The following is a 15608-nucleotide window of genomic DNA, read 5'->3' on the forward strand; positions in this document are numbered from 1 at the left end:
GTTTGTATTACATGACAAAATATTCAGCGAGGGAATCAAATAAGATTAGGCTAAGCAGTCAACTGCCCAAGGTACGCCTGTAAGTTAAAATAAAACGATTTACATGAATTATAGTAACAGATTTCAATCGGAGAACAGCAAAATTGGAAGATGAAGGGGTGATCGGAGCTCCTTACCTCGGGCAGCGGTGGCTACAGACTGGCCAAAACCAGTCCAATCCGACAACGGCCGTTACATACATTTAAAAGCGTGCCACTGGGACTAACAAATTAACACATATTATTTAAATCATTCAACTAACTACAGACAATTACATAAGTGAAAATTATATTTAAAACAAACTAAATATTTCATTGTGGCAGGCCTCTGGATTGTTCGTGATAGGTTGGAATCGTTCGGGTCACTGAAAATTTTTAGATTACATTTAAAAGGAACGCTTTTCTCGAAGTTTTTACTCTATCTGCTAAACATAAAACACTAAGGGGCAGAAAAATTGAGTTTACAAATAATTACGCTGGCATCGTTAAGGGAGCGGGGTGCTAATATTACGCCCGCTGGTGTTCAAATACACAGGAGATGACTATAGCACTGCAAAAGAGAGAGGGGGCAGAAGAGGTGGCTGATGGATCACACCGGGCGTAGGACGGACTTAGACCTGGTCGATGTCACATTCGTGTTGCTAATCAGTATTTAATTTGAACCATTGTATTCTTTGTCATATCTACATTTATTCCCAAAGATATAAAATATTTTGATAAGATGCAAAATTATTTCACTTGAGCTCACAATTGTGGCTACTTTAGTGATCATAAAGCTGAGATATCAACAAGAGGGCAAAGCCAGGAGGGTAGGGAGATACATGTTGTTTATAAAGAAGCATTAGAAGGATTGTAAAGAGCAATCACTGCCTAGCAACTGGGTTTTTTTTTTCACTTTTGCTAGCACATATTCTGTGTAAACTCTTCAAACATCTTTCGTACAAATGATATTTTAGGTCAATTACGTGAAATTATTGTTTTCCTTTATTTATTCTTTTCCCTAAGTTTCATCTTTCTTTGTTCCTTTAAAATTGTAAAGTAGGGTTTCTATTGTATTAGAAAAATATTTTTGTTTCAAAATTTCATAGAATTCAATTTGTGAATTCCTCCAAAACATAACAAGTACATAGTTAACTAGTTTTGTGAATATTGACTGCCAGTGATTTCTTTAGCGCATTAGTAGAAGTAAACCTTTGTTTTACAATAGTAAATTTTAACACCACTTATGAAAAGACACTGTATGTGAATGTTAACCTATGTTTTGCTTGGGAAATTCTGATAACTATGGTTTTCTGTATAATTTTTCAAGATGTATGGAAATTCATGCAGAATTAACATTCATTACTTATTGGCATTTACAGTTTCATTCCATTAGTGAGCAACAATTTTTTTTTATAACATTTTAAGTAAATTTGTGTGTAAAATTTGTTGCTGGGATATGAAATTAAAAAAAAATTATTCCTAATGGATGTCAATAAACTAATTACCTGGTATTGCACAACTATGGAAAATTTAATTTGCCTACACATGATTTTTTTTTTTTATCATTCAGCCTTGAACATTCTTCATTTTTAAATGCCAGTAAATAATTAAAATAAAATAAATCCCTTGACTGCAAATGGGATGGTTGTATAGGTTGTCTTAAAAGCCACTGTGTTTCAGTGTTTCTGAGTGGCCTAAGGGAATTAATGGTTGTAATTTTTGCAGTTATGTGTTAATAATTGGTAAACATTTATATAATTTTAATAAGTAATGAGTTATAAGTGGATCTTTGAAAGAAAGAAAAAGGAAACTGTGCTGTCAGAAGATGTGGACAATATGGTTCTAAGTAATATATTAAGTAATGCATACCAGTTATGTTCCTTTTAGGATTATAGAATTTTGACATCTCTGCAGCTACAATTTGTCATAACCTAGTTTTGTTGTTTATGTCACAGAATCTGCAGTTAAACTTTATGGTATCTCTGTCTAAATAATCTTGAATACATGATTATATTTTGTTTATTATAAACTGGTCTCTTAAATCATTGTTCACCTCTGGAATATACTATACTTGAACACTTTTGCATGGTTATCTTTTCAAAAGCCACAGATGCAGACCTGCCAACATTCAAATTTAAAAAATCATGAGGTCCTCGATAAAAATTTTCAGGCCCATAAATACAAGTTAGAAATAAAAAACAACAAATGAAAATCTTTAAATTTAAGTGACATACCTGTACATATGTTACATGGTCTCTGCTTCAAAATTTATTTCAACAAATTATAGGTTGCAGATTTAATTTAGTTGAACATAATTTAGCGCTGTTGTGTAGTGATCATGCAGGGCCGCATAAAAAAAGATGTAAAATAACATTCTGCTCGTGTAACACTATTATCACTGTTCACAGCAAAATTAATTTTTTTATTGGAAGCAATACACTTCACGTGTTAGTAGTGTTTTTTTGTAGCGACATGTTTCACAATGTCTCCTCTTCCACTATGCGAGATAGAAAAATCAGCACGGCACATGCTACAAAACGCAAAATTGCTTCCTTTACGTGACTCGAGTATTGATGGAAACTCGTTACTGTAAGCTTTCATAAAACTTGTTTTGTAACTTTTACAAACAAAATCTTGGGGCCCCAAAAAATCGTGAGGAAACACTATTTTGGCGTGAGGGCGTGAGATGAACCTTAAAATCGTGAGCCTCACACCAAAATCGTGAGAGTTGGCAGGTATGCAGATGCTACTGTAGGATACTCTTTCTATTGATTGAAATGTTGAAATGGAACCACTTGTGTGAAAGCCAATTGTTCTGTAATTCATGGCAGACCTGTCATTGTATATTTTAGTTTGCAACATACGTAGAGAAGGCATGGCAATCCAATGGCCGTTGTTTTTTGTGTGCTGCCTCAACATCTAAACCACAGCTTGTTGTGGGGCACTTTCTTGTTACTCAGCTGACTCTTAAATATTTTTCACTGAGTATGAAGTACAGGAACAGAATAATCTGAACACCAGCTGGCAAACATTGTAAAGTGTAGCAGCACTAGGATTTCCCTTCTGGAGCCAATATTTGGTTCTCACTCTCTATGTCCTAAAACTACTGTAAATACTTCACTCGGTAAGTTGCAAGTTCAAACACCAGTGAATGAAAGCCTCCGAGTACAGGCATGGAATCACCTTGTAATAGTTATGATGATGCAGAGAGAGGCAAAACACTGAAATTATTTCAGTTCTGATGACATGAATGGAATCAAGACTGAAATATTACTTCCTAGCGATAATATTGAACAGATGTAAAAAAAATTTTCACGTTGGTTATGTATAATGAACAACATAACTTGCAATTGTAAATGGAATAAAAGTTTATGACTGTTAATAATGAGTGTATTGATTTCAGTGCAAATTATGTAATTAACCTTTTGTATGCATAGGTAACCTTCCCAATATGCGAAAAATGTGCTGCATAACTACTTTTATTTTAAAACATTCAAGGTTTTTAATTTGAACAATTTTGTACAAAGTACATAGTAAAGTTTATGTATACCATGGTAACAAGTTCATGTTTAAAAATATTAATAACATATAAGGCCTATGCGAATATCAGTTTTGTAGTTTGGGCCAAATATAAATACCAAATTATTCTCTAATACGAATATTGAATATTAAAAAATGAGAGTTATAATCCCACTAAATATTTTTGCCACATCATATAACAAGTACAAAGGGAAAGAAATAGAAAAAAAATTGTGGGAAAGTCTTTCAGTGCTCCCCAGAGATGTGTAACATTTAACCTTGGTAACAAGCAAATTCATGTGTTCTTATGTTTTAATTATTTATTTTAAATTTGTTACATGCCCACCAATAAATAGCTAAGGGCTTGGGAGGTGGGAAACACATATATTCCAAGGACAGTAGTAATTTAGTGATTTATGCCGCTATATGGGCACCCCACAACCGTCTGCACCAACAGTAGTTAAGCACTCTGAAGGGAAACCACAGCACGTAGGCAGATCCACAAATGGCCTACATACGGAGGACGAGTGCACCATATAGCGGCAGAGACCTAAAGACGGATACAAAACACAAATAACACAAAAAACACAAAACAGAACAAAGATACAATACATCAAAGTTAGGAAATGTTTTTATATAATGACAATAACTGTTAATTAACTACAAAACCACTAGGAATACAAGTAAATATGAAATAGATTTGACTACAAATCAAATTAAACAGATTATGAATTACATAGTGAGAGGATTACGTGTTTAATTAATGTAGTTCAAAATGAGTCTGTAAATTAGATCATTATCATTATGGGGAGTACAGAAAGTTTAAAGGAGGCGACTATTAAATTGTGGAACTCTCAGAACTGTTTTATTGAGGAGGTAGGTTAATTTTATTTCAGGACTTTAGCAATTCAGAACAAAATGAGAATTAAAATAAGTTATACTGTCAGTAAGTGAAGTTAATGAGTGATAGGGAAATTTCTTAAGAGTAATTAGCTGAATTAATTTGTTTTTATACTTTCTATTTTATAAATATAGGATATCTTGATGTCATTCAAAATAATTGAACAGTATCAAAATTTAGAACTTTTTAAGGAAAAATAAAAGAGTAGACTTATATAAATATGAAACTTGGACACTAAATTTAATGTAGAATATTTTTAAACAATGCCAAAGATGATAACTATATGAAAAATATTTATTTTACATAATAACAATCAATTTTTTTTTCCTTTCTTAAAATCTAACTACTGTATAATTCGTGTTAAGAAGATGGTGTTATCATTTTTGAGGAGATAATTCTTTAGGCACATTGAGGGGAAATTTTAGTATGCACCAGAAATGCATTGAAATAAGCATGCATTACACAATGGAAATCTAACAGGTTGATGGTTTAATAATGTACATGCTTTCAGAAACTGCTATATTCATGAGCTGGTCATCAAGATGGTGGACTCACGGGGATATACTAAGTGTACTGGTGTGACAAAGTAAACTTTATGGTAGTAAAACTATCCTGAATATTCATAACTTAAATATTCATAACAAAATATAACAGTAACATTAAAAATACCTATAATTTATTAGCTAGGAAAATTGTGCGAGGAAGAACATGGTGTCTAAGATATTTAATATTTTGTTGCTTCTCTGAAGCATTAATAACTGACTTGCCCGGGGTTCACACCGTCTGTCTATCGTTAACCATCATATACTCTGCGCTACTCCCGCCTGTCTCTAGGGCACAAGTGATGAGTCATCACTCGCCTGTTTTGATAGTCCCGACGTCTTCTTCGTCCCAGTGGGAGGCCGACGATGAACACCTGGTTGGGCCTCACCGGGTCCTCAGGTGCACGGCAGCAGATCTCGGGCTGCTCTGGGTCGCCGACCGAGAAACATCAGCCATGTCTTCGCTGCCAGAGTCACGGGTTCGGAACCTGGCGCAACTCGTCCCGTGCCGCGTCTGCAGATGCCCGATTCCTCGCTCGTCGTGACAGTGGCTAGCCTTGGGACTAGCACGCCTTCGTGAAACCAAGTCCTCCCTCGCTCCGTTCAAGTTGCGTATTCGTGTTCATCCGCCACTGCGTAGTCTGGGTCCATAGTGACGTCACACCCCCAGAGCTCGAATACTCAAACTCTTCACTCGGGTTGCCTAGAACAGGGGCTGCGCAACCAAGTATGTGCTGCTTCCAACAGGGGCACCAGAGACCGTCCTGTTTGCGCTTCCTAGGGGGACAACTCTTGGGCACTGTCATGCGGGGTGCAAATTGCATGCATTAAGTGTAGGAAAATACGGGAAACAGAGGATGGTCTAGATGAAGAGTTGGACAGAGTGGAAATAGTCTACCATGCGGGGGGATGGCCACTTGGACTCGTGGTCCGCTTTGTATTTTATCCAGGACTGTATTAAGTGACCAGGGATGCAAGCGCCCCTGGTGGTGAGTGGCTACACTGACCACTCACTCTGCTGCCAATCAGCATCTAAAACTAAAGAAGTAAAAGTCAATGACACAAACAATATATTAAATTAAAAGAAACATGCCGCTGTGCAGAGCGGAAGCAAATGACATCATATTCTATGAATAATACTTAATTCTATTATTTTGTTTTTAAACATTTTATTAATTTTTAAAATTGTTTATTTGAATGTTTTTTTTCTTATTTATTTTTTTTCTTAATGCTATTATTTTATGCTTACACAGTGCTTATTCTAACATGTCGCATAGTGCTGCCTTGCAGGCCACCTCCCTAAAGCCGGAGTCTGATTTGCCTGTTTTTCAGGGAGACCCGCACATCACGGGACAAGAGGGATTTTTTAAATACTAAATATAAACAAGCTGTACAATACAACAATAACACAATATAACTATTCAGTAGAATCCCGCCGATGCGACCCCCCTCTGATGCGTCCATTTCGTTTATACGACCGTTTTTTGAAAAACCGTGAAAAATATGAGCAGATAAAGTCGAAAATTTGAGTAAAATCGGCAGAAAAACAAGTCTGTTACACTTTGTTGGGCGCTGTGTGTTCACGTTTAACTTGGCGAGCGCTGTACTGTAAGCAGGCAGGCATAAAAAAGACGGCTAAAAATAGATACCACCCCTCTAGACTGTCCAAGCTAGCCAATACCGGTAAACTGCGTGCATCACCTGATAGCATCTGCGCGCGCATCTATTGCCGTCTCGGTCCCGGTCCCGTTTGACGATTGTGACTCGTTTTTCAATTTACACGGACTCGTGGATTCGTGAAAATGAGTATAAAGAGAGCCAGTTTGTCGCTAATGAACAATTATGAGATTATACAGCAAGTGGATAAGAAAACAATTTCCAAGATGAAGATAGCACAGAAATATGGCATTCCGAAGTCTACTCTCTTCACGATTCTTAAAAAGAGAGAAGAAATTATAAATGCAGTACAGAAGGAAGGCAGCAATTTGCAATTGAAAAATTTGAGGGGCGCGACGTATTAGGTGCTTCAAGTGTGCGTGAGAGATAAGATAAAGAAGGTGAAGAGGGCGAGACCTGCCAGCCAATATATTTGTGGGAGGGGGAGACAGAGATAAAAGAGAGCGAGCCCTGCAGTAAGCGGAAGTGTAAGTTCAAGGTCGACATTTACCGTCACACTCTCGCTAGCTAACGATGCTGCTGGTCGCCAGCCTCGCACACGCACGCGCACGCGCACATGCGCGCGCGCCGCCGCCAGACAGTGGCGACTGGCGAGTAGATGCGTGCGCAGCCAGCAGTTCCGCTCTCCTTCCCCTCATTTACCCGTTGCACTTTTTTTTTTTTTTTTTAAAAAAAAAAGCTGTGAAGGGACGTGGAAAAGATAATTGCTTGAGCTGTCAAAATAAACATCGCTGACGGCAAGTACGGGAGCGCATCCTGTCGGTCTGTCGCTGTGATTATCTACTCCAAAAACATGTCACAGCATTTCAGGATAGCATTGTTCTTACCTATATCTTTCGTTTATAGCCGAATGTTTTCTACCTGATCCACACAAGTTCCTTCGCCACGTTTTATACGAAAATAACAACCAGCCGGCTAGCATAGCCGAACTCGCGATTTTTTTTTTTTTTTTCCTAACCTAACTAAAACTAAGTGTATTTTGTTTGGGAGGGTCTGGGTTAGGGAAGACTCTAGGTGCGTCCCAGGCCGAAGCCTTTACGCCTATTCATGCTGGGTTTAAGCCATGCAGACAAGGGAGCATGCATCGTGTGCTTGTTCGGGGATTGGCCAGCCATGGCTGCGATTGGCGCCATGACTAACTCCCCTATCTTAATACTAGACTATAACTAGATAAGTTGGGCCCAGGTAAAACCTCCATAGACAGAGGGAAAACCCTGGGCACTTTCATGCGGGATGCAAAATTTCATGCTGGTTACAGGAACAGAAGGATGGTTCAGGAAGAAGAGTTGGTCAGAGTAGAAAGAGTCTACCATGCGGGGGTTGGGCGCTTGGACGGTTGTGTCCGCTTGTGGTGTTTAGGGGCACTGGTTTTTTTGGGGGCGACTTAGTTGTTTCCCCCCAGCTGCCAGCCAGCTGAAAGCCGAACTCGCGTGACGCAAATTCACTTTATAATTGGGGGGAGGGGGGGGGGGGGGGTAAAATTGGCCCGAATTCTCTATTGCGACCATTCCGTTTATAAGTCCGTTTTTCTGGAAACCGTGAGGGGTCGCATCAGCGGGATTCTACTGTAATTGTATAATGGTTGAACTGACAACATGTCCAGCTACTACAAACAAGAACAGAGATACATTGGTATCATAATACTAGTTGTTCGCAATGGTGAGGCTGGGCACGCGGTGAAAGACCGCAAAGCGCTGCGATTGGCCAATCGCTCAGCCAACCACAGCGCACTATGGAGGTCTGTGGGCAAGGATGGAAATCGGCATATTATATTTCGATGTAATTGTTCCCCTAGGGATGAAATGTACAGGTTTCTGCTTATGGCACATTTATCATAAAATTTTTGAGCAGTTCTGACATAAAAATCTTTCAGAAGTTCTAGTTTAAGCTCTCTGTGCATAGCACTTATTCTGTATTCTCTGAAACTTCACTAGGTGGGATTCAGCTGCTGTTGCCCACAATGGTGCCACGTATGTTATAATCATTCACCGCTGTTGAAACTCCGTGAGAGCGACTTGTAGCCTGTTTGTGGCTAGCTGGAGGTTGTGGGACCTGCTATACAGCACCGTGTCGTCTGCATAGCAGCCCAGCTTCACAAGGCAGTGTGCAGGGCGGGGAATGTCACTGACATATATATTAAAGAGTACAGGGCCTAAGATGCTACCCTGTGGCACTCCTGCTCTTATTTCTTTAAGGTTAGATAGAGCTCCTTCAGTAGATACTCTGAAGGTTCTGTCTGCTAAGTAGGACGCGACTAGCTTGATGTAGCAGTCTGGGAATCCTGTTTGATAAAGTTTGTAGATTAGCCCTGCATGAAATACTCTGCTTGCTTTTTTTTTTCTTCTTGTTTGCTTAAGGCCCTGTGCCACATCACTTTGTTGAGTGCCACCCAGATACCCTTTGCAGTTTGTTGTGGAGTACCTAGTCCACTGGACTTTTACCTCCTGCCTAGGGGTTGTGTAAGCTAATGCTATCCTATCATTAGATTGGCATGTTGCCTGGTGATTGGTGCTTAATCATAATTGGTTGCTCCACCGACCAACCACCTTGGATCAGATGGCCAGTCAACAAAGTTGCCCGAACATGTTTTAACTCTTTCATTTTATTTAATATTATTTTGTTCCCTTATTTTGTATAATTTTATCTCATTTTATATAAGTTTTATTTATTTTATGCATGTTTGTTGCTTTATACCAATAGGGTATGTTTGTTCCCTGTGCTTAGCCTAAATTATACTAATAAATATATACTTATTTCTATGCCTATCCCCTCCCAGATAATAATTCGTCTAAATGGGGCTTCCCTACTGGACTCTAAACAGCATCATTATATACATTTCACTTGCAAATAAAATTTGGTATTTGAGACCTATATAAAAGGGGATACATATCATTGTCTGCTTCTGATCTATGGTTTGCTAGTGGGTGCCTACTGACTATTATTTTTTAATTATGTAAACTAAATACCTGTTTGCCTAATGGTTCCCCCCCCCCCCCCATTTTTTTGTGATTCGTGGCAGGTCCATCGGCTAGCGTAGCACTCGAGGGCGATTGCTCACCACCAGCACTGGCCCTGCCAGGCAGTCCCTTACTTGGGTTGTCCCCACCAGGTCGTCCCCACCAGGTCGTCCTTGTGTTTGTGTGTCTGTTGAGCTGCAACGCCTTTTTTTTTCCTAACCTAAGTAATAAAACTAAGTGTATGTGGGGTGTCTGGGTTAGGGGGAGACTCTAAGTGTGTCTCAGGCCGAAGCCTATACGCTCTAAGCATACTTGCCAACTTTTCCAAATAAGAATTAGTAAAACTCTCGAAAATATTAAATTTTAGCGTAAACTCCACGCGGCATTTTTTCATTTAAAAAATAAATGATCCTACAAATGCATATATATTTGTTTTAAATATTAAAAACACCCTATTTCTAAAATAAACCCATAAGACATTTACTAAAACCCACTCAAACAAACTGACAAACACTTTAGGCCTAAACACTGATGTTCACACATTTCATCCAAAAATTGGCATTAAAAGTGTACCTGATTACAATTTTTGCAGTACCATAGGCTTAATTACAATAAGGATTAAGTTATATCCTTTTTTTCAACTATTTGTTAAACATCACCAATATATGTACTAATGTAGACCCTCAGATATTAAAACACATTCAAATTATAGTAAAATTTTTAGAGCACACATAAAAAATATTCTTATGACTAAAACTGTAAAAAAACTTATATTAATTACATGAAATGCAGCAGAGTACTATTGTCACCAGTCAGTTATAAAATAAACTTCAGCACAATCTAGTTCACAAAATGACTCCCTGATTATTACTTATTACTAAGTCCTAGTTATGTGTAACAAAAAACCGAAGACTTTGATGAACTTCCGAAGGAAAAAATAGTTATTACTAAAGGCCTGAATACAATGAAGCAGACCGACAAAAATGTCACTACCAAGTCCCAAACATACTGATAAAACACATACAAAGAACTAATAAAGATAATGTTATGAAGGTTGGGAAAAAAAAGTCTTAACTACATCTGTTACTTTTTTAAGTACAGTGCTGTTGCTTTCTTAGCCTTCTTTAAAAATTGTTCACTGAACATGTGTTCAAAACACTTGTCTGAATGTTTGCTTTTTATTACAGAAATATTTTCCAGTACTCTGGTTGATAACAAAGACCTAAACTGGGACCTATTCTTTTTCACCAGACTGAACACACGTTCACACTCCGCGTTGCTGTGTGGTATTGTCAACACACCAAACATTACATTGCAAAGTCTGTCGTACTTAGGCTGCCCACAAACATTTTTTGCATGTGATATACTAACCCATTTTTTCACTACAGTGTCATCTTTAGGGACTAACAAATCTATGTTTTCAAGTTGCAGACTGGTAAACTGGCTTTGAAGAGAATCCAAGGCTGATTCTCTGGTTTCGTTCTCATCTACTGGTAGCAAAAATGGAAATAAGTCTACGAAAAACTTGACATCACAAAAACTGGTATTTTCTACATTCTCCACCGATGCTACTCTTGCTTTGCTAATAAGTTCATCTTTAATGGGAAATTTGTTTAAAATGTAATCACAAGAAGCTGCAAAATAACTTCTGACAGACGAGAAAAATAGTTTCTTATCTTTGTCATTCAATGTATTAACAAACTCTGATGTTGCTGTACCAACTATCAACTCACTGTCTTGCCTCTGATTATCAGCATGATGATACTTTATATCAAACAAAGATGAATTTTTAAATGCAACTGGTTTGACAAATCGAAGTAATAAATCTTTATACAAATCACAAATTAATTCTCCCAAAATATGAATCTGTGGATGTGAAGACTGCAAAATGGTGTTAAATTTATCAAATGTGGGAATTAAATTAAGTAAAAACAAGCAAAATGCTTTGTTCACAGATGATGATAAAAACATGAACAGTTTTTCTTCACGACTTAAACTGCCACTGGTAATGTTTACGAGAGACTTTTGATTTTCTGATCTAACTGAAGGAAATGTACTTTTACCTTCATTATGTGAAGTACCAGTTTTTTTGGTAATTATCTTATCTTCACTTTCTGAGTGTTTCCTTTTTAGGGAAAAGCCCTGTTGTGAGGATTTAGATGACTTTGAAACTAATGGCTGAACTGAATGATCTGAAGCTGGCTGTTTTGGTATTGTGAATGAACTTATCCCCACAGAACATGATGGTTTCACACATTTTACTTGGTCTTTGAAAAAACTTAACAAAGGGTCCCACTGCTCTACTAATCTTGTCAAACTTTTTCCCAGGGATAACCATCTCGTACAGACATGTTTTAAATTTTTTCTGGTTTCACAACCATGCAAGTTTTGGAATTTTTTAAGGCAATCTTTCCGCTTACCACTCTTTTCAAGGTAATAAAAAATGTCGGTCAAAGCCTCTTCAACATTCAGTGGCAAATTGTCAGTACCCTTCTCGGCAGCTAAATTAATGCGGTGACAAAGGCAACCCATCACAAAAAGGTTTTCTTGTCGATTTTTTAAAACCGCAACTACACCATTTTTCTTACCCATCATAACTGCCGCATTGTCTGCCGAAAAAGCAATCATGTTTTTTAAAGGAATATTGAAACGTTCAAGTTCGTTTATGATTAAATTTCCAATATTTAGTCCGGTAGAATCGCCCTGCAAATCTGGCAGTGAAAGTACAGAAGACACAATGTTTTCAATATTTTTATCAAAATACGTCACAACAATCGGGTACAATTTGGAGTCTGTATCGTTTGTACCATCAGTTGACAAAGAGAACGGACCTGTTTGCAGATGTTTAACGACGTCGTCCCTTGAATCTTTCGCCATTTCTTCAACAATTGCAGTTGTTTTGGTCCGGCCACACGCATACTTTTGTGCTTCTTTGATTTCGGAAACATTTTCCGGAATAAAGGGCCCGCGTGGTCTGCTGCACTTAATGGAACGTTGTGTTCAATCAAAAAATACGTAAACAAACACTCGGCACGTGTGACGCTATCTTCGATTGAACTGTTTGTGAAGAACGTGCTGATTTTTTGGCTGTTTTCGGAATTTTGAACGTTGCCTGCATGCTTATTAGATTTAACATGAAGTAATATGTCACTTCTTCCGCCATGAGAAATACTAATATCGCACCTACACACACTGCAGAATGCATATTTCTGACCTTTGTCCGACTTCAAAATGAACGAGAATTCTTCCGAATAATCTTTACGAAAACACTGCCAATAATGTTTTTTTACGCCACCGCCCATTGCAGATGCTACGCAATCAATCCATGCCAAATAAAAACCACCCGAAACGCTTACGAACAGACGATCAACAATAGACAACACGATATCAAAGACACAACATGGCGGCGTAACCAACCAAAAACGATTCGTAAACGATCAAGCGTTCGATTTATCGATCGACTTGGAACAAAATAGGTCGCAACAATCGATATCAGAAGTGTCAACAAAAACTGGAAAAATTCGTAAAAAATTTATAAGATTCGTAAAATCGTAAAGACGTATGTTTTTCGTAAATTTTACGAAAAAATCGTAAAAGTTGGCAAGTATGTCTAAGCATGCAGGGTTTAAGCCATGCAGGAGAGGAAGCGTGCATCATGTGCTAGGAGGGGATTGGCCAGCCATGTAAATGTTTTAGCCATGACTAACTCTCCTCACTAACTATTCTAGACTAAAACTAGATAAGTTGGGCCCAGGTAAAACCTGCATAGACACAGGGAAAACCCTGGGCACTTACATGCGGGATGCAAAAATTTCATCCATTAATGACAAGCAGGTTGGTTACAGGAAACAGAAGGATGGCTCCGGAAGAAGAGTTGGACAGAGTAGAAATAAACTGCTAAGCAAAGGGCGGGAACTTGGACATTCCTGTCCGCATTTCATTGGGTGGCACTGGTTTTTTCGGGGGCAACATTCGTCGTTTCCCGCCAGGCTGCCAGGCTCTGTTTCCCGAACGGATCAGAAAGTCTGAGTTGCTCCTACTTCGGCGGAGAAGAAAGGAGTAACCATTCCGCTGTGCAAAAAATGTGCTACATAAATGCTTTTATTTTAAAACATTCAAGTTTTTAAGTTGAACTAACAAGTTTGTGCAAAGTACACAGTATGTATTTGGACCACTGTAACCATTTCATGTTACTTATGCAAGTGAACACCATGCAGTTACGTTATTAGACTCAGGCTATGTTTTCTTAAGCTCAAGCCCTTAAACATTCTTGGAAATAAACATTTACTACCAAAATATCTGAGAAAAAACTAATTCACCACCTCAAAATGCAGAAATGAAACAGTTACAGCAGGACCTTGGTCGGCCGTGATGGCGAATGTGTTGCACTTGCACTGCAAGAGTCGAGGGTTCAATCACAACGCTCTACCATGACTCAAATACTACCAAATTGGCTCAGAGCCTACTTAGGTCCTGTCACATAAGACTCTGTGCTCAACCGTGATGTGCAAAACCATAACAAATCAAAATCAAACTATGTTGTTCCAGCCACTTTCAGAGTTCATCTCTAAAGTCAAGGAAAATTTATGATTACAAAACAACTGTTTCTCAACATGTGCAGAAAATTTATCTTTGATGGTTATTTCTAACAGAAACACTGATTACATGTATGAGACTAGGTAAGCACAATTATTATCTGGAATCATATGGGGCTTTTTTTTTATTTAATGTTTTGCAACAATCCTTAAAGCCAGAAATATAAGTATAAGTCAATGTCAATCATATATGAATGTAAAATACTTGATTATGAAGCAACTTCAATTGTAAGATAAGGTTATTAAAAAATTCTAAACTCTAAATTCAACTTACAAATTAACAAAATAATTGCATAATATGTAAATAACTTGTAATGTGTAAAAAAATTTCACATGCTAGTTTAGTTACCGTATTTAATCGCATAATGTCCGCCACCGCATAATGTCCGCACATTTCTTTTTAAATTCTTGAAATGGAATATTTTAAAATCCGCATAAAGTCCGCACCAGACAAAGCAACCTTGGCCACCCCTGAAAGGCACAGTAACGGGATGGAAAATTACAGACGCTGTCAACAATGCTTTGACCTTGAGTTGTTCATTTCTCCGGAGCGGTCGCTGAGAGGTTTTTGTAGCGTGGTGAAACCGTCCGGACTCAGAAACTCGCACTCCACTGCGCAGCTGCCTGTGACGTCACACGAGTTGCAAGGGGATGGGCTATATATAGCACAAGCCAGTACACGTCAACTCACACTACGTCACAAAGTAGGGGAGGTAGCGGAGAAGTGGGGGGGTACATGCGCACGGTTTTTTTATACACACAGTGGGCAAGGGACAGGGAGGGAGGCTCGCCGGCGCCGGCTAATGCAGACATTAGACATCTGCCTCGTGCCGTCAGTGGCCATCTCAATGAAAGATTAAAAAAATATCTTTTCACACAAAGCATTTATTTTGTGTAGGCTGGCTGCGGCTTCTGAACGTAAGAGTGCACACGCGAGTGAGAGAAGAAAAACAATGAGTGACGTCTTCCACTAATCGCCGGCACCCAATTATCTCGACACCTGTCACATTTCTCACGTCCGCTGCGGAGGGTCGCCAGTCACCAGCGCTCTGCTAGTAAACTAATTATGAGAGAACAGTTTTTTTACTCTACACAAAATTTTGAGGAAAAATTTTTTTTTCGGACTTCACCTCATAATGTCCGCACCCCATTTTTTTTTTGTCAAAAATGTAGCCAAATTACTGCGGACATTATGCGAGTAAATACGGTAACTAAGTAGCATTGGCTTCTAGTAACTAAGTAGCATTGGCTTCTAGTAACTAAGTAGCATTGGCTTCTATTTTTATTTGATATTCCATTAGAGAAAATTTCCTTTCACTATTCCAAAATAATATTTATTTAGAGGTGAACCTTAACGGAGAATTCTTGTTTTTCACTAAAGTTCACTAACTATAATT

Source organism: Bacillus rossius, chromosome 1, assembly GCF_032445375.1.
Source record: "Bacillus rossius redtenbacheri isolate Brsri chromosome 1, Brsri_v3, whole genome shotgun sequence".
Classification (NCBI taxonomy): Eukaryota; Metazoa; Arthropoda; class Insecta; order Phasmatodea; family Bacillidae; genus Bacillus; species Bacillus rossius.